Source organism: Halichoerus grypus, chromosome 10 (genome assembly GCF_964656455.1).
Source record: "Halichoerus grypus chromosome 10, mHalGry1.hap1.1, whole genome shotgun sequence".
Lineage (NCBI taxonomy): Eukaryota > Metazoa > Chordata > Mammalia > Carnivora > Phocidae > Halichoerus > Halichoerus grypus.
The window spans coordinates 7,610,759-7,635,270 of record NC_135721.1 but is presented as its reverse complement, the minus strand read 5'-3'; the positions used below and the strand labels follow the sequence as shown (position 1 = coordinate 7,635,270).

Below are 24,512 nucleotides of genomic sequence, written 5' to 3'. Positions count from 1 at the left end.
CCAGGATGTACTTTCAAGTGAAAAGGGAAAGTGTAGAGCAGCACAAAGAGTCTGCTACCATTCGTGAAAAAGAGAGAAAACAATGTATATGTGCGTGTCTCTGTGTCTGGAAGGTCCTATTTGGACATGGCGTTGCCCAGAGAGAGGTGGCTGATGGACAAGGTTCGAACGGGGAGTTTTTACTGTAAATCCTTTGGCAACTTTAAAATGTTGAACTCTGTGCATGTATTTTCATAGAGGGAGCATCTGGGAGGCTCAGTCGTTAAGCATCTGCCTTCAGCTCAGGTCGTGATCCCAGGGTCCCTGCTCAGCGGGGAGTCTGCTTCTCCATCTCCGTCTGCCCCTCCCCCTGCTCATGCACTCACTCACACTCTCTCTCAAATAAATAAAATCTTTAAAGATAAATAAATAAATAATAAACAAAAATAAAAATAGCCCAACCTCTATTTCTTGATCAAGCAACTTTATTCTTGGTTCCCTCTCCATAAGATCAAGCCATGGATCCCCCCGCCTTCCTTCCTTATCAGCTTCTGTTGCGAGAACCACTCTTTTCACAGTGTCAGGGTTTACAATCTCTACTTTCTGCCCTTACCTATAGGCTGATCTTAAAATGTGGAAGCCAGCAAATGTCTAAGGACTGGGACAGCTGTCCTTGCGCACCCGAGGTCACCAGGAACCTGCGAGGACACACATGATCTCCATTCCACAGGAGCTGAGAGGTCACAGGAGGTCCAGGCCACCATGTACAGATCGGGGAACCCCACGCCTCCACCAGCCAGCTCTCTGACCCCCCCTGGGACTTGGGGTGGCACGCTCTGGGAGGCCCAAAAAAGTCCTGGCGTTCACACGTCGCTGATTCAACTTCTGGTCCCTTCAGAAACTCAGTTCATTAATAAGAGTTTTCTTTTTTTTATGACCATTTTGATTTCTACGTGAAAAATAAAGGTGAATGTGAAAATCAGTGTCTGATGGAAGAGGAAAAACAACCAAGGTGCAGATCAGACCTCTGTCCTGTGGAAAAAAGCTCCAGGCCAGATTTGGAGGTGTGGCTGCCTCTTGATTCTGCATTTTCTGCCATGCTCTCGGGGCCCCACCCAGACCAGCTCCCGGGTCCTTCTAGGTGTCCCCTTGGCAGACCTGATGGTGGGGCACTGGGATGGCTCCATGCCCAGACAGCCCCGCTGGGCGGGCAGGGCCATGTGCCCCAGGACTAGGGTGGTGCTGGGCGCCCAGGACAGCCCAGCATGGCAGGTCTGTCTCCTCAGGCACACTCAGGTTATGGTTGAACTGTGACCTCCCAACCAAAAAAAGATGCTGAGGTTTTAACCCCTAATGCCTGTGAACAGGACATTATTTGGAACTGGGGACTCTGAAAATGATCAAGTTAGGATGAGGTTACTGGGGTGTCCTTACAAAAAGAGGACATTTGGAAATAGTACAGAAGGAAGACATGTGAAGAGGTGGGGAGAAGACAGAGCCATCTACCAGCCAAGGAACACGGGAGGCCTCCAGAAGCTAGAATAGATGCTTCCCTACATCCCTCAGACGACCCTGCCCACACCTCCAGGACTGCGAGGGAAAACATTCCTGCTGTTTAAGCCGCCCGGTCTGTGGTACCTTGTTAGGGCAGCCGAGTACGACAGATCCCAGGGCTCAGCACCATAGCCAGAGCACCTTGCCCACCAAACCCAAGGACAGGAGCTGAGGGCACGGGGAGAAGCCACGTGGGTGTTGCCAGGGCCTTAGGCCAGGTGCCCATCCTTCTCTGCCCGTCCATCTGTCCATCCACAGGCTCTCCCACCCGAACTCCAAGGTGGGGACCAGATCCAGGCAGCCTCGGGCATGACCCCAAGACCCGCCCCCTGAGGCTGATTCCCCCACTGAGGCACCTCCTGCCCATGCCAGCCTCCTGAGGGCATGTTCTTGCGCGCACACGTCTACACCCACAGGGGGAGCAAGGAGTCCAGGAGGCCCCTGGTGCTGGGTGGGCCCCCCAAAGGTGACCCTGCAGAAGCCACTGATCGGGCAAGCCAGGTGGCAGAGAGAGCCCTCGGAGCTCAGGGCTACGGATGCCCTCCGCTCTCTCTGTCCCCAGGGAACTCTCCTCCGCCCCAACTCCCATGTGCTTTCTCTGCTCCCGTGAGGATCCCTCTATTAACCTGCTAGTCGCACCCCTGCTTCTGTCTGCTCTCTTTAAACAGCCTCCCGGCCTCCTCCAGGTCCTATCACGTAGGACTTTTGAACTGCAAATTTTGGACTGCAAAAGGTCAGCTGAGGGCGCCTGGGTGGCTCAGTCGTTAGGCGTCTGCCTTCGGCTCAGGTCATGATCCCAGGGTCCTGGGATCGAGTCCCACATCAGGCTCCCTCCTTGAAGGGAAGCCTGCTTCTTCCTCTCCCACTCCCCCTGCTTGTGTTCCCTCTCTCGCTATCTCTGTCTCTGTCAAATAAATAAATAAAATCTTAAAAAAAAAAAAAAAAAGGTCAGCTGACCCGGCAGGTGGCCCGAGACCCCCCCCCCCACGTGGGGTGACTCGCTGTGTGGCTTCTTGCCGGCAGACCCACCTCTGTGTCTGCAGAGCACTGGGCAGCACCCGCCCCGGGGCTCCCGGATGAGACCTAGGACAGCCTGAAGACTGAGCACTTCCAGGTCCGAGGCGCCTGGGCTTGAAACAGACTCATTTTCCAACCCTTTAATCAGTTTAGTTGCTCTCAAAGCCTTGATATTTGCCATGCTCCTCTCGAACTGTGGGCGTGTCCTAGCCAGCGTCCGGAGGGGGCAGAACACCCTCAGTTAGTCTGAGGTCTCTCCCGCGGGACCTCCCCGCCGAGGCTTCAAGGGCAGCAGAGCCACGCACGCAGTGGGCCCGAGCCTCGGATGCTACCTTCCGCACCTGCTCCTCCTCGTTCTTCACTTCGTCCGGACCTGGCGCTGTTCCCACCAGCAGCGTGTGTCCCCGTGTCCTCAAAGGGGGCGCGTCATACTGCACGGGGCACAGTGGGAGGGGCTCAGAGTGAGCAGGGCGGGCCAGCTGCCATTCTGGACTGAACCAGGGCCCCCAAATTCACCTCGGAATGTGACTCGATTTGGAGACGGGGCCTTTAAGAGGTAATTAAGGCAAAATAAGGTCACTGAAGTGGGTCCTAATTCAATGTGGCAGGTGCCTTACAGGACACAGAGGGCTGGGGCACCTGGGTGGCTCAGTCGGTTAAGCGGCTGCCTTCAGCTCAGGTCATGATCCCTGGGTCCTGGGATCGAGCCCCACGTCGGGCTCCCTGCTCAGCGGGGAGTCTGCCTCTCCCTCTGCTCATTCTCTCTCACTCTCTATCTCAAATAAATTTTTAAAAAAATCTTAAAAAAGAAAAAAGACACAGACGGAAGGCTACATGAGGTCACAGCAAGAAGACAGCCGTCTGCGAGCCAAGGAGAGGCCTCAGAAGGGACCAAACCTGCGACACCTTGATCTTAGACTTCTGGCCTCCGGAATTGTGAGAAAATAAATTCCTGTTTTTGAAGCTGCCCGGTCTGTGTTCCTTGGTTACGACAGCCCTGGGACGCTGACTCGGCTGCCCCTGGACAGTGACCCGATCAGCAAGTGCCATTAGTGTCTGTGGGGGGCCAGGCACCCGGAGGTCCCCACAGCCTCCCTCCCGACCCGCCACAGGCTCTGGGGGCACAGGCAGCACTGGGCCCGGGGCTGTCTGGCCCACATCCTGCTGCAGGCAGCCGGGGGGAGGCCGGTCCACGGGAGGGCCACGTGGTCACGAACAGCACCTTCCCCAGGCCATCTTGGATCATTAATGGCACATCCTTTACCCTGATTGGCATCCTATCTCCTTCACCATGGAAACAAGCGGCTTTCTGTCAAGTTCTAGGCTCTGAGGGCTCAGGATTTAGAATCCACTCCCCTCACTGAAGACCAAATCACCGCTCAGAATGCTGCTATCGGTTTGCCTCAGAATGTATCTGTGATTTATGTTCTTTCAGGTGCCACAGAAATTCCAAACCCCCAACACCTCCTCTGCCTGAGAGAACACATGTTTATGGAAAGGACAGTACCAGATTAGGGAGAGGGACCAGTACGGTCAACCCAAAGCTGGAAGGTCACAGGCAGAGGGCTCGGCGGTGTGCCCGGGTTTGCCAGCTCCTTTCCACGTGTGTCCCTGAAGCTGACCCGCAAGACTGAGATTCCCCCCTCCCAGCCCCTCCTTCTCAAAGTGCTTCCAAGTCGGGGGTGGAGGGCATTCCTGGGAGGGCTGTGTGCGGTGAGAGGGCCTCCTTCCCAGACTAGGGTCCCTTCCTGGTCTGACAGTCTAAGATCCCTGGGTCTGGAGGTCCCAGGCTGAAGATTCCCGTGTCTATATTCGAGGTGGGGGAGTCTCTCATCACAAGCAGCGACCCCTCCCAAGAAAGGCAAAGGAGTCCGGGAAGGGGGTACAGCATTCCCTGGAATATTCCGGAAATGTGTGGTCTACAAGTCTGTGTGCCTCACCACACCCGCACTGTGTCCTGAGTCTTGATGCTTGCCCGCACGTGTCCCCAAGCCGGTGCTCTGCTCCCCAAAAGCCCAAACCCAGAAGTGCAGGCACCCTTGCCCTCAGCACGTTCTCAGGGCCTGGCGCCAGGCTGGGCTCACAGTGGTTATGCATCTACTCGAGTCCATCGGGCCCTCTGAATGCCTAGGGATGCACCTCCTGGTTCTCAGTGCTCTGGGCTGCTTACGACACAGGTGCCTACGGATGGGGGTGGTGCTCCAGGGAGGAATCATTCATTCCCACAGGGGTGGGGGGACTAGGCAGTCTGCCTAGGAAGACAGCATGTGGAATCAAAACTGAACGATAGGGCGCCTGGGTGGCTCAGTTGGTTAAGCGACTGCCTTCGGCTCAGGTCATGATCCTGGAGTCCCTGGATCGAGTCCCGCATCGGGCTCCCTGCTCGGCAGGGAGTCTGCTTCTCCCTCTGACCCTCCCCCCTCTCATGTGCTTGCTCTCTCTCATTCTCTCTCTCTCAAATAAATAAATAAAAAATCTTTAAAAAAAAAAAAAACTGAACGATAAGGAGGACTTTAAAAGCCACTGGAGGTCGGGGCGCCTGGGCGGCTCCATTGGTTAAGCGTCCAACTCGATTTCAGCTCAGGTCTTGATCTCAGGGTTGTGAGTTCAAGCCCCACACTGGACTCCACCCTGGGCACGGAGCCTACTAAAACAAACAAAACAAAAACAAAAACCAAAAAGCCACTGGAGGTCGACCCCCACACGCCACTTCTAGGCAGATTCCAGGTGCTGGGAAGATGGGGGTCACGCTTGGCCAGGTTGGGAGGGTGCAATGTTATCTCCATTTAGAGACAAATGAGGTTTCCGTGGGGCACGTGCTTGTCTGCAACCTTCCCCGGGGCCCCTTCATTGCCCAGGTCCATGGGCAGTGATGGAGGCCACCACATTGCTCCCAGCTGGTATCCCCCCCCACCATGAAGTGGGGCCCGTGAAGACGAAATATAGCCCCTCATGCACTGCCAGTCCCTTCCTGGGCCAGCTCACATGTGCTTACCAAAGACACAAACGAAACAGTTAATACAGAGAGCCTCATTTTAGCTCTCTCCTGGAGGCTCTCAGCCCAAAGCACGCCTCTCAGGGACCCGGGACGATGGAATGCTGCATGCACAGTGACCCCTCTGTTACTAATTAAGCCAAGGAACCATTATTGACGACTGGCTGGCTGGGAAGATGGATGATAACAAGCCAGCCTTTCTGCAAAGACAAAGCAACCACCCCCGTTTCTCAGCAGAAATGGCCCCCCAGCCCCGGCGCCCAGGCACACACCCATCCTTCATCTGTAGACCAGAAAATCTTACTCTCCTCTCCGCTGACAGATGGGGTGAAGAATGGGCGTGCCAGGAAGGGTCATCAATTCGGGATCAGAGCCACCTCTCACTTGGCTTGAAAAGCTTCATGACCAAGCAGGGCTCGGATCAGACAGGCAACAGCCTTCTGAATGCATCAAAATCACATTTTAATTCCCAGTAATGGCAGAATGGGGAGACAGTTAATGTAGCGCTTACATCCATCCATCTCTCTGGCTCTCGGTTACTCCATTGTTCTAAATTGTTCACAAAAAAAAAGGGGGCAAACATGTAGCTGGGAGCGCTATGAAAATATTCAACCCAAAGTAGGCATCACCTGCAAATTAAAGCCTTTTTAATGGCACAGTTATACCAACTGCTCGGTGAGGCTCCGGGGAACCAAGTACCGAATGTGTCATTAATCACAGCTCCACACCGGCTGATGGCATGGGTTGACATTTCAGTGATTGCTTTAAAATGCTTTCATCAGGTTGGATCTCCACAGCTCGCTGGGCCAAGCCGACTTACAAACACTCGGAGGGAAAACGATGGGAAAGACGGGAGGAAGCAAGTCCTTATGAAAGGCCCCAGCTCAGGATGAGGCTGAAGGGGCATCCGCAGTGAATCTGAACTTCAAGGGACCAGACGGCTCTTTTGGCGACGAGCACTTATTCTGTCTGGGCTCGAACAGGAAAGTCGGGGCCGAAGGGACCAGCAGAAAACAGGCACTTTGTGCTGTTCCTCGTGCAGCACAAGACCCGAGCCGTTCTTTCTCCTGGTGACCCACTGAACAAATGGACAAATGCTGAGAATTTGTCCTTCTTTTCTCCAAGGAAGTGGGTGAGAGGCAAGCTGCAGGCAGCCTGGGCTTCTAGTGCAGCTGCTCTGAGGAGGGGTCAGTCCTGTCCCAGGGGGTCTGTGACACCTTCCAGAACCCCAGGAGGAACAGCACGCTTGGGGCGGCTCAGGCTGCAACACGGCTGGGCGGACGCTAGAGGGCGCAGGCAGGCTGACTCCTGGGGACCCGGCTGGAGACCCCGCCTTCCCGGCCCCGCCCCCCGCCACGCCTCCTCCACGTCGCGGGTGCCTCAGTTTCTCTGTCTATAAACTAGATTTGTCCAAGTCAGTAATCACCAGCCACATGTGGCGATTGAGCACATAAAATGTGGCCCGTCTGAATTCATATATGTGCCCCAAGAATAAACTACACACTGGCTTTTGAGGACTTACCACATAAAAATAATGTAAAATATCTCATGATGATTTTGCTATCCTGATTACATGTGGGATGACTAGTGACACCGTTTGCGATATCGTGGGTTAAATGAATCATGTTGGTGACACTATCTCATCTGTTTCATTTTACCTTCTTAATGTGGCTACTAGAAAAGCTACAATGACGTATGAACACGGTCGATATTCTATTTCTACTGGCTGCTCAGCCCTCGGTAGATCCTTGGGACACTGCAGATCTGGGGCTACCAAAAAGGGACTCTTGGAGCTCATCAGCACCCTATTTACAGGCCCATTGCTAACTGCGACCCAGCTGGGGGAGGCGCTCTTTATTTCTCTCCTCGGTGCCCAGGAATGAAAGATCATGGCATTTACATGAGTCCACAAGTTTCTATTTCCAGCAGCTTCAAGAACTTCCCTAGAGGCCAGCAGCAATGATGGCCCAGGTCAGGAGGGTAGAAAGTGTTCTCGAGGGAGAACAGCCGAAGCCCGAGCGAGATCTGGGGACAGAGGCGGTCCATGGCAGGCCCCTCTGGAGCCGATAGTGACAGGGTGTGCCCAGATCCAAACTCAGCTTGCTGACTTCCAGGAACCTGTTTTCAGAGGGCTTCCTGAAAACCTGCTGCATCCAGTTTTACCAGCTGGATGGGCTCCAGGCCAGCGACCTTTGGTTGAGAAATCCCACTGAAAACCCTCTCAACTTCTGCACCCATCCCCAGCAGCTTAAATCCTCATGACTCCCCAAAAGCTTAAAAAAATAAAAGGAGGGAGGGAGGGAGCGAGAGAGGGAGTTGGCCGAAACAGAACTCCCCTCCCTGTCTTGAGCTTTCCTCCACTCAGCACAGGTTGAAATGCCCTCAATGAGGCTGGGAGAAAGGAAAAGGTGGAGAAAAGGAGAGAGAAACCCTGAAGAGACCGCTCTTTCCCTCGAAGAAGCTGCTAATGCAATAGGAGGGAGAACTGTGCATGGCTCTCCCCACACACCTCATGCCTCTGAAAACACTGGTTCATCCATGTGGCTGCTCGCCTCGGCTGCCCAGCAAACTTCTACTCAACCTCCAAAGCCCAACTCACAAGTTACCTCTTCAGAGATGCACGTCGCAGCCCCCAACAATTACTCTTCCTTTTGCATCCCGATACCAATTTTTAACCTATTTCTATTATGACCTCAGCTTTTACAACATCATTTACTTGTATTTTTCCCTCAGACTGTGAGCTTATTGAGGAAAGGGAATACCTCATTCATGCCAAAGCATGTTCTAGCCTCAAGGCCTTTGCATTTGCTGTTCCCTCCACCTGGTCTCAAGGTGCATTCCCTCAACGTTCATGTCTTTGCTTGAGGCTTCTTGGGGGTGCCTCCTCCACGGAACCCATCTCAAATAGCATCGGCCCTCACGCCTAGTCCCCCATCCTGCCCCCTTGTCATAGGGTTCCCTACTACTTGGCACCATATTGTTACATTTATTGTCTCTGTCTCCTTTTGTTCACACTGTACCCCCACACTGCCCAGAACAGGGCTTGGCACACCATGGGTGCTCAGTAAATCTCTCTGATTTATGGCTGTGTGTTCCAAGGGCCTAGCACAGTGCCTGAATGGATGAGTAGATGGAGGAGTGAATGGGTTTCTTCTAGGACCCTCTTGCTTCAACATTCTGTGACTTCTCAGGAAGGAACATCATGGATCAGGATGGTAAAGCGCTTTCTTGCCCAGATTTGAAGCTCTAAGAAGGGACATTCTGTAATCCAGACTTGGTATTTTGGAAAAAGCTCCATTTGCTGGCCCAGAAACAGCCATAGCAGAGCAGGGGGCCTGCCTGGGGCATGTCAGACCCCGGGGTCCAATCACCAAACCCATGCCATCTCCTCCCTCCCTCCATGAACCCGCCCCCAGCTAGGTGGTTCTCGGCCAGGGTCCTCACTGCCCCCCTCCAGCTGGGATCTTTCACCCAGAGCAACTTCGCGGCTCTTGGAGTCTCCTAGGGAGGAGCACCCGGAGCTGCTTGCCCAGTGGAGGAAGGTAGCTTACTGGAATGGACATAAATGAGCCTCTGGGGAGAAAAGCCAGAGAGGAGAGGAAGAGAAAATGCCCAGTAGAATGATCCTCCCCCTTGTAGAATCTGCTAACACAACAGGAAGAGAACTCTAGGCAGGATTCAAAACAAGACCACAGGATTTTTTCTTAACACCAAAACTGCTGCGTAGGACCACCCATATGTGAGTTCCAGATTCTGGGGCTTCCGGTGGGAGTTCATCCCTGTCAGGCTGGAGTGGGCAACTGGAAGTTTCTGAATTTGCACCCTTGTGCCAGCAAACATTTCCAACAGTTCCATTTCCCTCTGTGCCAGTGTGGGAACAGCTGGATGAACAACAAAGACCCTCCGCAGGTACCTGGAGTCCCCTTTCCCCAAGCACGCCCCTGAGCCACAGGGTACTGTGCACCGTGAGGCTTACTTAAGAGGGACCGGGAGAGCGGGAGCAGAGCTAGCCTGTCCCCGAACAATGGTCATGAGGTCTGATCGGTGAGGTCTGAGCCAGGCTTAAAGGCTCCTGGGAGTCCTCCAGGTGGGCGGATGAAGGAAAGAGCGTGTGCCGGGGCGAGGGGGCCGGGAGAGAGTCCACCCTAGGGCACAGAGGCTGCGACATTCCCAGTGAGCATGACTGTGGAACAATGCAACATTGAGGAGAGGGTCCAGGACAGAAACAAGAGGGGACTGGAGAAGGCGAGGCTGGCCATGTCCCCTCACCATCCCCGGCAAAGGCCCAAGCCCTGTGAAGCACTCGGAATGAGACAACCAGCTGAGGTCTCAGACTTTATCACTGTTTGATCATCCACCCCTGGGAATCACCCTACATCGCCCTTGCAGGGATCCGGAGCCCACCAGGGCTAACTGCTCTTTCAACGGAAATCTAAGAGGCCCCAGTAGACCAGTCCATGGGGACTGAAGGCAGGAGCCAGTCTGAGATTTCAGAAGCCCCCTCCCCCATAGATCTGACCGGGCTTCAGTCCGCCCTGGGGGCACAGAGCTGGTGGAGGGCCCCCACCCGGCTCAGCTGCACGTATTATGTGTGGAGACGTGGGAGAGCAGCCCCCACACAGCTGCGTAAATGCCTCCAGGCTACCCGTGTCCGGCCGCAGAATGACTCCAGCACCGGCCAAGCCTGCGTGGGACAGATCCGCACGGCACGTGACAGAGCGAGTCCCCGATCTCGCGCTGATGCTCCTGGCCAGGATGTGAACCCCAGTCCTTCCACCCCCCGCAGGAGGGAAGCCCATCCTCGCCAGTAGTGCCTACACACCCTGGCCAGTGGGGCGCCTCTTGGGAGGCGGAGGGCGCACCGAGCCAGGCCCTGAGGTGCGGTGGTTCCCAGGCTCGGGGCCTCAGATCAGCGTCTGCTCGCTCCTCCGTCGTGGGACCAGAACGGCCGCTCGGTGGCAGCTGTGCACGGAAGGGGCCACACGGGGTAGCAGGTGCGCGGAAAATGGCCGGCCCGGCTCTTCCCGGGCTCCCCCGCCTCGCCTTATGGTCTTGGCTGTCTCATAACTTCTCTGGGCCTCGGCTTCCCGAACTGTAAATGGGAATAACAGTCCACGCCTGCTGATGTGACCGTGGAGCCATGCGGATAAAGGGAAATGAAGGGCGTAAAAGGACTGACGAATTTAAAACATCAGACTAATACCTGGAGGTAACATCACAGCTTTTAGGATAAAAGAAATGTGTGATGCACTTAATGAGCTTAATTGCAGTATCAAGCAGAGCCAGGCTGGAGGCTGAGGCTGGAGGCTGAGGCTGAGGCTGAAGCTAAGGCTGAGACTGGAGGCTGAGGCTGAGACTGGAGGCTGAAGCTGAGGCTGAGGCTGAGACTGGAGGCTGAGGCTGAGACTGGAGGCTGAGGCTGAGACTGAGACTGGCTGAGGCTGAGGTTGGAAGCTGAGGCTGAGGCTGAGAGGCTGAGGCTGAGACTGAGGCTGAGACTGGAGGCTGAGACTGAGACTGGAGGCTGAGGCTGGAAGCTGAGGCTGAGGCTGAGGCTGAGACTGAGACTGGAGGCTGAGGCTGAGACTGGAGGCTGAGGCTGAGGCTGGAGGCTGAGGCTGAGGCTGGAGGCTGAGACTGGAGGCTGAGGCTGAGGCTGGAGGCTGAGGCTGAGACTGGAGGCTGAAGCTGAGGCTGAGGCTGAGACTGGAGGCTGAGGCTGAGACTGGAGGCTGAGGCTGAGACTGAGACTGGCTGAGGCTGAGGCTGGAAGCTGAGGCTGAGGCTGAGAGGCTGAGGCTGAGACTGAGGCTGAGACTGGAGGCTGAGACTGAGACTGGAGGCTGAGGCTGGAAGCTGAGGCTGAGGCTGAGACTGAGACTGGAGGCTGAGGCTGAGACTGGAGGCTGAGGCTGAGGCTGGAGGCTGAGGCTGAGGCTGGAGGCTGAGACTGGAGGCTGAGGCTGAGGCTGGAGGCTGAGGCTGAGGCTGAGGCCGGCTAGAGCCTGTGGGCTGCCTGCACTTTTGCAGACACTTCTTGCCCACATGCCCAGCACAGAGCGTGAAAACCTGGGATCCCAGTGACCCAGGCACATCCAGTGCGTGTCAGTCAGTGAAACTCTAACTCCTGTTCTTCAGAGAAAATGAGAAAAACGGACAGAAGAAAAGGGCAGTCCTCCGGTGGCCGAGCAGAGCCTCCAGCCCGCTCACGCTGCCTGAGGTGCCAGTCCAGCAAAGCCGCCCGAGGCTCCGTGGGCACTGCTCGGCTCCTGCTGGCCATGGGACACTGTGACCCCCACCCCGGGTGGGGAGAGAGGAGGGGGAACCCCTCAGGGAGCGGGAGGGCTCTTCTCTAAGGGCATGATGTCTCCTGGGGAGTCTATCAGGTCCACTTAAACAGGTACACGTAGAGCCGGTTTCTGCACAGGACAGATCCCCGGAAGGACAGGGAGTTTCGCAGATACTGAAGGAGAGGTCTGGAATTTGCCCAGGGCGACCCCCAGCATTCCGAGGCGGCTGGGCTGCTGGGATCTGTGCAGGACGGGGGGCATGCACACACACAAACACCCCACGTCCTACCACACCACACACACCACTTGTATATATCACACATGCATACACCGCTGACTGTCCGAACGCCTCCATCTGTCCCCTGGCTCCTGGTGGAAGAGAACCCAGGCCTGGCTGGGCAGAGGTGGGGGTTGCTGCCAGGACAAAGACCTTTCCAACACATCAGTGCATGGGAGGGCTAGGATTTCACCCTGGGAATGTTCTTATCTTAGAGAAAATAGCATGGGCCATGTTTACCATTCATTCACTCATTCATCCCATGGCTATCTTGACCCTCACTAAACCTGCACAGATTCCTTATGCACCAGGACCTGAGGCTGTAAAAAGGGAACCACTGCGGGCCCGACATGATGAAGAACACACTGGAGCCTCTGCTGGGGCAGGTGGGGACAGGCCTCCAGAGCTGCCATCTGGGAAACCATTCTCCCAGTGGAGAAGGGTTAAACGTGGCATTCGAGGAGAAGTCCTCAGTGTTGGCAGAGGTGTGGGTGAAAGCGTGAAATAGCACAGTGTGGCTGCAGAAACCCTGGCACAGGGCACATGGCTGAGGGGTGGGCAGGGCTAGCCTTGGGACTTTATCCTGGGGGTGCTGGGAGAACGCCACCAGCACGTACCCAGCCCCCGCTACACAGCCCTGGGCCTGTTACCTCTTGAGGCACCTTCATGAGCAATGATTGGGCCAGCAATACAACAGTACTGAGCTGTACAGGACAATATGGAACAAATGGATAGATTAACAAATGTAGGGTGTGAGGAGGAGGGGCAGCTAGGGCACAGAAGAAAAAATACCATCAAATCCTAGGCATTCAGACTCATTAGTCAAAGGGTAGTTCAAATGTGTCAAGTCAAAGTCAAAAAAAATACCTAAAAAGGTGCCTCTGAGTTCTTTCTCAGGTAAAGGGTAAGGGCTGGACTGGCAGCTCTGTGAGGTAGATGAGTAGGCATGTGTAGTGAGGAGAGAAGTTAGCGGCTATTAGCACAGCTGTCATTCCCAACCTCAGAACAGAGTGGGGGGCCCGGGAAGTTCGGTGCCTCAAAGGGCTGCTTTCTTCATCCGTGAATTATGACTTTGGACTAGTGGACCCTGAAGCATGTATGAGCCCCGTGGAGGCTTCTACGGCACCTGACAAGTTCACTCCCTTGGCTGGAATGTATGTCCCTCTCGCCAGGATCTTTTTTTTTTAAAGATTTGATTTATTTATTTGAGAGATAGAGGGAGAGTGAGAGTGAGAGTGAGAAGCAGACTCCCCGCTGAGCAGGGAGCCCGATGCGGGGCTCAATCCCAGGACCCTGGGATCATGACCTGAGCTGAAGGCAGACGCTTAACCGACTGAGCCACCCAGGCGCCCCGCCCCAGGATCCATTCGCAGACCCATTCGCTTAGCTCTTCTCCTAGTAGATGGTGGAAAGCTACATTTCTGCCAGGCTCCTGCTTGAGTGACGCCTCAATTCACAACTCATGGGCCCCAAACGAACCGCTACCAAACTTTGAATTCACGTGCCCCAAATGAATGAGGTCTGGCCACATTCTAAGTCAGATACCTCGGATAGAAACTGTCTGTAAGAAATGTCATTACAGATACCAGATTTCAAAGATGTTTTCAAGACACTCATGGCCCGCTGGGGGTTTGTGGGCGCCGACAAGTGGCTCTGTCCCCAGGAAGGTCCACCCCACGAGGTGCGGCCCATGGCAGAGCTCTTGGGGGCCCGGCTGCCGCCAAAGGCCGGTGTGTAGCTTGCTCATGGCTCAGCTCCCTAATCCAGAAATTTTTTTCTTGTTTTTTTTTTATACTTGGAAGGAAACTTCCAGTGAATCATCTCATATGCTATTTGATTCATGTTTAATGTCTTTGGGAAGAAATAAAAACAGTAAGTCATTCTCAACACAAACGGCATCAGCCCGGCTAAAACGCTAGGCGCCCGAACGGGGATGCGCCATCTGCCCTCGGGGACCATAGCAGCTGCGGTCCTAGCTTGTCATTAGGGAGCGTGTTTATAATCCAGAGGGCAGACAGCTCATAAAAGCTGCTCTTTGCCCTTTTTACTTTTAAATCACAACACCAGGAGCCATAGATTCCACAGGGAGAGCGGAGACCGATGCGCAAACTCGCGCACAGTGTCGATCCACACACATTAACTGAGCTCGTACTGAGTGAAAAACAGCGTGCTAAGTGCTGGGGACACACAGAAGGACGGGAGGCCTCGGACTGCTTACAGTCCAGGTGGGGAAACAAGGCATGAATCCCTTCCTTCTTCTCTACGCCGAGGGAGCTCCTCTGCTAGCCAGGCACCCAGCTCCAGGGCTGGGGGCATAAGGGGGAGCGAAGGAAGGCGGCGTTCCAGGAGGAACGGACAGACTAGCTTTCAGGCTGGGGCCCACATCCTTTCCTGACTTTTTTCCCCAAGGACACAGAGCTGAGTTCCATTCACCCAGAGAGCAGCTGGGAGTAAGCCTGTAACCAATTAGCACCATGCCTGAAACACGGTAAGGCTGCAGCACTTGGCACTTGGTAAGAAGAAGGAAGTCAGGGAGGGAGGGAGGAAAGGTGGGGCTGACGACCCCCAGCTCCTCTATAGGCCCAGCCTTTGCGCAGTGAACTTGACCCGGCCCCGCGGAGCCCCTCTTGCTGGTGCTCCAGGTCTCTGAATTTCCCACCCGAGACTTTCCAACCGGGTCTTAAACTTCAGGGAAAGAGCCAGTCTCCTGGAGACCCTAGGAGGCCCCAGGTGCAGCGACCAGAGCAAACCTTCGTGAAGTATGCTCCCGGAGAGGACTTTTTAGCCATAAACCTGCACGTACGGTCTGATAGGTCCAAGAAGAGTCAAGGGGTCCACAGGACAGAAAACGTGAAATCCGGGCTGACCCGGAAATCTGGGCTTTGGGAAGTGAGAAGGATCAGTGCAGGCCACCCTGAGGGGCCTGTGTCATGGCAGGGGAGGGTCTGCGTGGACGCAGACCTGGGAGGGGGCCCCGGCCCAGGCGCCAACAAGCAGCAAGATCTTGGGCTTGATCATTCATTCGTTCATTCGTTGGATGCGGAGCTTCCATCTGTGTCCCGCCCTTTCGGCGCCGAGCAAGGGCTGACCGGCAGTTAAAGCACCTTCCTCCCCAACATGACACAGAAACCTACCCGGAGTGGACGCTCACGGACGCTGAGGGCAGTGATTCCCTTGCCTGGGGCTGGCAGTCCTGATTGGGGCCAGGACAACAGTCCTTCCGTGGATTCCCCAGCGGGTGAGAATGCCAAGCCGAGCTGTGCATGCCCATGGTGCGCGTGCACGGTGCCCACAATGCTTGCCGTGCAGGATCTGCCCCTGTGGTTGAGGCCTGAAGGAGACGCCCACAGGAAGCGATACTGCAAAGTCATCCCAAGTCACTATTAAAAATAACCCTCAACTTACAACACAGGAAGGATTTCCCCTTTCCAATGCCCTGCCTCAAAACTGGCGCCGTTTCTACTTCGCAGGCCACTTCAGAGCGGCCCGTGGACGGCTCCCTGGGACCTGCAGACGAGCAACACTTCCACGGGCTGCAAGTCCGGCGTCATGCTCTCCTATCCACTTCTGCAAAACCCCAAATCTCCATGCCCCTGTTCACCTAACATCTCCCAGCAGAACTGTGGCTAGACAAATCTCTGTAAGCAACAATTATGAGATTTTTGAGGAGGGGGTCACTATTTAAAGGACTGAGGAGGCGCCTTGTATGGTTTGATTTTGGCAGCCCTGAGATACCGCGGTATCACCCATATTCCTCATCGGGTTAGCGCTGCAGGTGTCCTGCCCCCGTGTATGACCTACACCCCCCCCCCCATCCCACCTGCCTGGCCATCTATCCCTGCACTTGCCCATCCCCATGCAGTGACAGTGATCTTGCTGCTCCTTAATGACTCGGGCGTACATCTGCCACAAGCCCTTTGCACTGGCTGTTCCTCAGATATAAAATTGCTCCCTCCCCTCCTTCAGGTCTTTCCTCAACACGCTTCCCAGCGAGGCCTTCCCTAGTACTATATGCAAGGAAACCCCAACACAAATTCTTTATTCTCCTGTCCTACTTGATTTTTTCTCTATATTTTATTGAGTTCATTGTCTCTCTCCCCCCAGAACTAGAATGCAAGGCCCCGGGGCCAGGCTTTATTCTGGTTTGTTCTCTATTGGAAGCCCAGAGCCTAGACGCTTCCTGGCACAGAGTGTGTGATCAATAAGTATCTGCTAAGTAAACAAACGCAGGGTTGCTGGGGGGAAGGCTGGAACCCATGGCCTCACACCCAGGGGCTTCTCCAGTACCTGGGAGCAAAGAGAAGGGGTCCTCCCATTTGCCATCCCCTGACCTAGGACCTCCACGGCTAAGGATACCAATGTGCCAGAAGTACCATCTGAGTTCCTTATCTCTTGGTGGTAGTGGTGGGGGTGGGGGTTAGCAGGCATTTGCTGTGGGCACCGGAACCCTGGGCTGGGAAGAGACACTCCTCGGCCCCCTTTGGGCCCCTGTGCCTGCTCCAGCATCCTGACATCTAGCTACGAGCCTCAGCAGGACCTGACCTGGCCACGAGCCTCCCCCAACCCCAACCCCGCCTCTAGTTGGGATGCGTGTACACGTACACCTCGGTTTTATTGTGCTTTGCTTTCTTACACCTCGCAGATAATGCTTTTTTTTTCTAAAGATTTTATTTATTGTCAGAGAGAGAGAGAGCACAAGCTGGGGGGGCAGCAGGCAGAGGGAGAAGGAGACTCCCCACTTGTGAGCAAGGAGCCCGATGTGGGACTCTGGGATCATGACCTGAGCCCAAGGCAGACGCTTAACTGACTGAGCCTCCCAGGTGCTCCATGGATAATGCATGGTTTACAGACTGAAGGTTTGTGGAAACTGTGTATCACGTACGTCTGTCAGTGGCATTGACCAAGAGCATTTGCTGACTTCGCGTCTCTGTGTCACATTTTGGTAATTCTTGCAATATTTCAAACAACTTCATTATGATTATATTTGTTACGGTGATTCTCTGATCAGGGATGATGAATCACTGAAAGCCCAGATGATGATTAGCATTTTTTAGCAATGAAGTAATTTTAAATGAAGGTACGTGCATTGTTTTTTTTTTTTTTTTGACATAATGCTATTTCACACTTAATAGACTACAGTATAGTATAAATATAACTTTTATATGCACTGGGAAACCAAACCATTCACTGACTCACTTTACTGGGACACTCGCCTTACGGCTGTGGTCCGGACCGGAGGCTGCAGCGTCTCTGAGCTGTGCCTACACGCAGACAAGGTCCAGGTGACACACGGCCCCATTTGCTCGTTTCCCAGCTCCCAAAGAGCTGGCGGAAGGAGATCGAACTAGTGAAAGCCGCACTTTCCACGCTCATCTATCCCCTGAGGCAGAGGCAAGCCCGGGAGCACTTTCACAAAGGTGAAGAGGACAGATGAGAGAAGGAAGGACATCCAAGCAAGAGATGGGGGGACCCCCCATACCCAAGGGATGCAGGCTCCCTGGGGGGGCAGGGAGCAGGGAGACGTACTGTGCTATCTGGGGGCTCTGCTGGGGGTCTGTTGGTCTGACCTGTGGGCACACACTCACATCTGCTGGGGGTACTCACATGAAACCAGCAGCTTGGCCTCTGCCCTCCCCAGGCTTGCAGCCCCCTCAGCCTCCTCAGGCCCCTCAGACCCCTCAGACCCCCTCAGGGCTATAGTGCTGGGCACCCAGCAACCCTAGGGTGGTTTATTAAGGTGGAAATTAAGGCAGGTTTTGGGTGCAAATCGTAGCCTCACAGCTGAGCCTTAAAGGTGATTCCTTCTGGGTGGAAGGTGAGAACTACACGCTTGGAGGGCCTAGAAAAGTCCAGACTTTCTGCGAGGGCTCTGAGGCGGGCTCTCCTGGGCTGGGCCTGACCCTGCAGGGCTGAGCCCCCAGTGGCCCTTCCCTGATGCTGCCTCATCCCGCCAGGTGGCCGCTGGCCACAGACCCCACACCCTGGCCTCGACGGGGGCTCACAGTACTGGGGTGGGCCGGGCAGAGCAGGGCAGGGCCGATGACTAATGACAGTCACTGTAATAATTACCAGAAGCCGGGTAGGGGGAGGAAGAGGAAGAAGGGCTGTAGGGCAGCTGAGGCTTCCCCACACCTCTACTCTTGCAACCACCCCAAGAGGGAGACGTGACTGACCCTCTTACAGATGAGGCGGGGAGGCTGTTAAGTGGGCCCAGCGGGATCCAGACTGCACAAACCCAAGGGCAGAGGCCTTTCTCCCACTCACCACCTCCTTCCTCACTTGGGAACAGAACCGAACCCTGAGCTCAGCAGGAGCGACAGACAGCAAAACAGAGGCGGGCCGGGTCCCGGGCCCCCCAGCGGGGGGGTTTGTTCAGTGCTCAGTCAGCACTTCCTGGTGGGGGAGCCACCTGGTGGCAAGAGAGCCCTACGGAGTGCCTCTAGAGGACAGAGGACAGGCAATGGGCTCAGCCCCGGGGTCAGGAAGGTTTTGAGAAAGGACGCCACCCCTGAGCTCAGCTGTATGGGATGGACAGGAGTGGGCCAAGAAAGGGGACAGTGGTCTAAGCAGAGGCGCCACTGAGCAAAGGCCTGGGGGCTGGGTGGCACTTTCGAACATTGCAGGCCCTCTGCTATCGCTAGAGCTTCCCCGGAACCCAAGCAGGCAGTGGGGAGAGACGGGGCCGGGAGGGTGCTGGATTCAAACAGACCAAGGGCTGGTAGGTCATGTTAATTTCTGTGGACTTGACCTCTTCCCTGAGAGGAAAGCAGCTGGCTCCAGGTTTGGGGGCCAGGCCTGGTGAGGGCCTCGCCACGCTGGAGGGCAGGAGGGGATGGGGCTGTGAGTGAGAAAGGGCGGTCAGTCTCTAGGGGAGGCAGGAAGGGCAGCAAAGCGGAGGGGCTGGGAGAAGTCCCGAGGAGCCAGAGAAAAGTCTGGGAGGACAGGGGTGGGGCCAGAGAAGAGGACGTTTGAACCCAAGGTTTCCGAGGCCCCAGGGAGGCCTGGGGGAGAAGGGAGGTGGGGGTGGGGAGGCTCAGCCCTGGGGCCCTGGGAAGGGAGCTCTTCCCCTCTGTGGGTAGGAGGTGGGCAGGGCCTGGGAGATAGAAGCTTTCAGGAATCCCAAGTCAAAGTACCCCAGGCCAAATGACCTACCAGAAAGACCTGGCCGGCTTCAGGCGGGAACCGAGATGATCATGGGACCTGGGTGGGTTCTTTGCATCCCAGAGTCTCAGTTTCCCGACCACTTCATGGGTGTGCCAGGCAGGCTGTCCCCAACTCCTGATCTCTTCCCACTGAGCTGGGTGAAATCCTCACATGCCAGCCACAGGCAGGACCCCACAGAGTGGCAGAACCCCCACCCCACCCACAGGTCCTCCCCTGCTTCCAGGCCCCTCTGGCCTCCCAAAGTGACTTACCCAAGGCCAAGTGGAGGTGGAGACAGTCAGGACCAGAAGCTCCGGGGGCAGGTTCCACAACCTTGTCGGGGCTGCTAGACCATGCCCTGGGAGAGAGGAACAACAGGTCACTTAGGGTGCGTACACCCCGGCCCAGAGCCCACTGCCTTTCTGGTTGCTTCTGTGTGCCTACTGGGGGGACCACAGCTTTTGTGAGCCCCACACGGAGTACAGGAAAGCCCTGGCTCCTGGGCCCAGGCAAGCCACCGAGCATATGGACCTGCTGCCCCGGGAGGGAGGAAAGCCCGCCGCAGTACTGATGGGAGAGGTCTCCCGGGGAGACCCAGGCCTCCCTGTGGGTGAGGGCACCAGCTATCATATGCTGGAGCAAAAGCCACACGGGCCAGTGGCCTCCGACCTCTTCAGTCCGCACACCCAGGACTTGGGCATTGGCAGCATCACTGAGTCACCGTGGTCTGTCCCAACGCTCTGACCCACAGGGTCACCATATAGGCCCCGGGATTGTGCACACCACGACCTGGCACAGGACGGGCTCACAGGGGCTCCCGCAGCCAAGCTCCCACCCCTGCACGCAGAAACAGCCAGAAGGCATCACCGACCTCGAGCCCCACGGCTCACAGTCATACGGTCGGTCACTATGAGAAGAGAAGTCCACACGTCGTGGGCATCCTGGGTGCCCCGACCACTCCCCCACCCCACCTTCAACCGTCACACCACCAGCTTCGGGCACATTCCACACACCCTGCATGGCTGGCGGATGGCTGACCTCCTCCTTCACCCCTTTCTGTGAGCGGGCTGCACCCTGTATGTGGTGTGTAGTTGTAACGTTCTCAGGGTTACCGTCCCTAGGCTGCGGGGCTGTGCTAAGAGCTTTCTGTGCGTTTATTCGCACTAGCCAATTCAATCCTCCATCAACCTTATGAGGTAGGCATAATGACTAACCCTGGTTTCCAGGTGGGGAAACTGAGGCTTAGAGAAGCTAACTACTCGCTCAAGGGCATGTGTCTTCCAAGTGGCAGAGCCAGAATGGAGCCCAGATCACAGCCCGGGGTACCCGCCTTCCCCTCTGGCTGGCTCCTGCTCAACCCCCAGTCCCCTGTCATGCGTCTCTTCACCTGAGACCCCATTTTTCTTCCTAATCTAAACACACTTCCCAGCTATTTGCTCCTAACGCGGGTTATCTCCTGCAATGATCACGGTTTATACGCACTCACTGGAGTGGTCCTGAGGACGGGAGCCAAGAAGCTCATTCACCCCAGAAAATACGGCCCCTGGACAGTGCAGGTGCTGGCGGGGCTCCCCTCGCGCCTTGGCTCGAGGGGCTGTATCTCCTCCAATTGCCTCTGAGCTCGGGGAGGGCGGGGGGGGGCCTGTCTCTGCTTCTGTGCGGCTGGGATGCAACGGCGCTCACTAAGTAATCAGCGGTGGACCATGAAGGCCCCCAAAGGCATCGCATGGACGTTCCCGGAAGCAGAGTGCACTTGGCTCAGAGTGAAAATTCCATCCGTTTCACCAATATGGAACTTCTATGCCGATTACGTTATTTAAACTCACTGCTGGGATCTAAGACCTTGAAAGAAAAGCCGTACATCTTCCCACCAGAAATTCTCACTGGAAGGTCACTGAGCTTTTAGACAGCACTGTACACACACACACACACACACACACACACACACACAAACACACACGTGTCTATAGACACACATATATATGTATATATGGGTATTTAAGATTTTATGTATATATTTTTTCATTATATAATGTATATTTTTAAAAAACAGACTTTTTTTAAAGATTTTATTTATTCATTTAAGAGAGAGAGAACACATGTGCACAAGCAGGGGGAGAGGCAGAGGGAGAGGGAGAAGCAGGCTCCCCGCTGAGCAAGGAGCCCGATGCGGGGCTCGATCCCAGGACCTGGAGATCGTGACCTGAGCCGAAGGCAGATGCCCAACCATCTGAGCCACCCAGGCGCCCCTAGACTTTATTCTGAGAGCAGTTTAATGCTCACAGCACACTTGAGCAGCCTTCCCCATGATCAACCAAAGACAGGCACATTTATTACAGTTGATGAACCTACATCGACAGACATCATCACCCCAAATCCATAGTTTGCATTAAGGCTCACTCTTGGTGGTGTACCTTCTGTGCATCTGGACAAGAGTATGATGATGTATGTCCACCGTGACAGTATCATACAGAGAAGTTTTACTGCCCTAAAAGTCCTCTGCGCTCCCCTTGTCCCATATATTTTAAAGGCACTTTAAGTCCATGATCTTAGCTGAGCCATCTCGCAGCTCCGTAAGCCCTGCTTTGACACTCAGGGAACTCAGGCCCAGATAGGGTCAAGGGCCCTCCCCAAGGTCGCCTTTGCAAAACCCAGTAACAGAGCCAGCAGCAGAATGTGCTAGACGCATGTGTCCAGTGGTAATTTTATCATCCATCCTATCAGCCCATCCTAACCCCCAGTTTACAGAGGGGCAAACATACTTGGGGACACTTGCCATGGTCACACGTGGCTAAGTGGGATGCCAAAAAATGCAAATTCCTAAACCCATTCCTGCTCTCTCCATCAATTACAGGAGCTTCCAGGAGGCTGTGGGAATGCAGTAAGCAAGCAGCCCCTTGGGTCAGGGGGGCTCTGACCCAGAGCAGGTGCTCCCCCAGCCCTCAGCCCTCTCAGGGAGACCTGCCCCCAGGACCCACTCAGCCACCACACTGCATGATTCATGCCGCTGGAGCGAGCTTGGATGAAGGTCAGTTGGCTGCCTGCTACAAAGGCCCTACCACTTGCAGCCTCCCGGGGGCAGCCCTCAACAATCAGTGTTCAGTGACCAGCTCAGGGCCCTGAGTGCCCGGTGAGAACACTTCCAGTCCACACAGACACCTTCCTCCACAGCTCTTCCTGTCCCACTGAGACACACACCAGCTCGTATGCGGCAAGTACTGAGTGGCAGAAGCAGACCGGGTGTGCCCCTGTCGCTAAGTGGCCCTGTGACTTGGGCACACGCTGTCATCTCTGTCATTCTCTTCCCCCACCCTTGACAAAGCCCGTGGGCTGCGTCCCCTCAGAGACGGGGCCGGCTCTGCCATCAGGCTTCCTCGCCGAAGGAGGGTCCATCATCCCAGAGGCCTTGGAGGCTCTGGCTCCCCAGCTGCCTGGGGACACTCCATTAACTCAAATTGCACATTTCCTCCTGGCTCTATCGCTGAGCCACAGGGGCTCCCCGGCCGCCAGCTTTCCTGTGACAGATAAAGATTACAGTCATTGCTCAAGACTGAATCAAGCAGCAGAAGTCATTATGCAGAAATAATTATGTTGAGTTATGTCTGGTGGCTCCTGATTTCTGTCTAGCAATTATCTTGCAAATGGTCTGCCTTTTCCTCTCCAGAAGAGCTAACTGCGGAGGCCTGGTGATTCAAACAGACATATGGGGCGCAACCCCACTGCTCCAAACCCCTGCCGGTGGGGAGAGGGCATCAGCATCCTACGGGAAGGTTCTCTGTGAGGCTCTTTTGCTAAGCACTTGGGAGAGACGAAGACATGGAAGACAAAAGCCCCGGAAGGTGCTCACTCACAACTCAGCCACATGTACCCCTGTACTGGACCCTCCTTCAAAGCTTGCTTCACACATCACTTGCTCCATGGGGCCCTTCCTGACACTCCAACTTCCCCAGCCCCTTGCTCATATCAGGCATAAGATACCTCTTTCTCTTAGGTTTGGGGTCTCTGGGGAGTGACTTGGGCAATGACCAGGTCTGACCTATTTTTATACTAGCACAAAGCAGGGCCTCAGGAGAGCAGGGAGGACAGCAGGGAGGACAGCAGAGAGGGCTGTGTGGCCAGACTGCCTACGCTCAAATCCCAGCTCTACTATTGCCTGGCTGTGTGGCCCTGACCCATTGTTCAACTTCTCTCCACCTCAGTGTCTAGGTATGTAAAATGGAGACAATAACTGCCCTACCTAGTTCATCAAGTTCTTGTAAAAACTAAATGAGCTAATGCACAAAAAGGTGCTTGGCACACAGGAAGAGCTCAATAAATGTCAACAATGACTGAAAGAGCAGAAAGAACATGCTTATAAGAATCTAAGACAGTAGAAAGGCACAAACTACCAAACCTTACTCAAGAAAAATAGACAATCTGAAATAAAGAAGGAGACGATCTGAAATGCCTATAACAAGGCAATAGATAGAATTAGCAAGCAAAATATTACTCATACACAAAAAAGCCCAGACCCAGATGGCTCCACTGCTGAATTCTACAAACATCTAAAGAATCAATACCCATTTTCATAAATTCTTCCCAAAAAAACAGAAGAGGAGGGAACACTTCCCAGCTTGTCCTATACGGCCAGTACTACCCTGATACCAAACCAGAGAGACTTCAGAGAGAGGATATAGACCAGTGTCATTATAACAGACATGGATGCAAAAACAAACAAACAAAAAAATCAACAAAATACTAGCATACCAAATCCAGCAACGTAAAGAATAGAAAGAATTACACACCACGACCAAGTGGGATTTATCTCAGGAATGCAAGGTTGGTTTACCATCCGAAAATCCATTCATGTAGTATATCATATCAATAAAAATAAAAAGCAAAAATCACATGCTTATCTCAATTGATGCAGAAAAAGTACTCGACAAAATCCAACACTTTCATAATAAAAACACTAAATAATCTAGGAGTAGAAGGGAATTTCTTCAACCTGACAAAGCTAACATCCTACTTAATGGTGAAAGACTAGATGCTTTCTACCTCAGATGAGGAATGAGACAAGGATGCCCGCTCTCACCACTTCTATCCAACAACATACTAGAGGTTCTAGCCAGGCCAATAAGGCAAGAAAAAGAAGTACAGGATTAGAAAAGAAGAAGTAAAACGATCTCTATTTGCAGATGACATTATCTTATATATAGAAAATTCTAAAGATTCCACTAAAAAAAAAAAAAACCAAAAAAAACTAACAGTTCAGCAA

At 54.4% G+C, this 24,512-nt stretch overlaps 1 protein-coding gene across 3 annotated transcripts in view; it reads right to left on the bottom strand.

The window, feature by feature from the left end:
• Positions 1-24,512, bottom strand: part of HPCAL1 (hippocalcin like 1) — a 108,119-nt gene that overhangs the window by 6,904 nt on the left and 76,703 nt on the right. Inside the window, exon 2 of one of the 3 annotated variants that reach the window (XM_036097553.2) lies at positions 19,528-19,613. The exons of 1 other annotated variant lie outside the window; for it this stretch is intronic. The gene's annotated coding sequence lies outside the window, so the exon portion shown is untranslated. Of the gene's footprint in view, positions 1-15,246; positions 15,365-19,527; positions 19,614-24,512 lie in introns of those variants that run through there. One more of the 3 variants, XM_078055966.1, reaches the window with a different exon arrangement.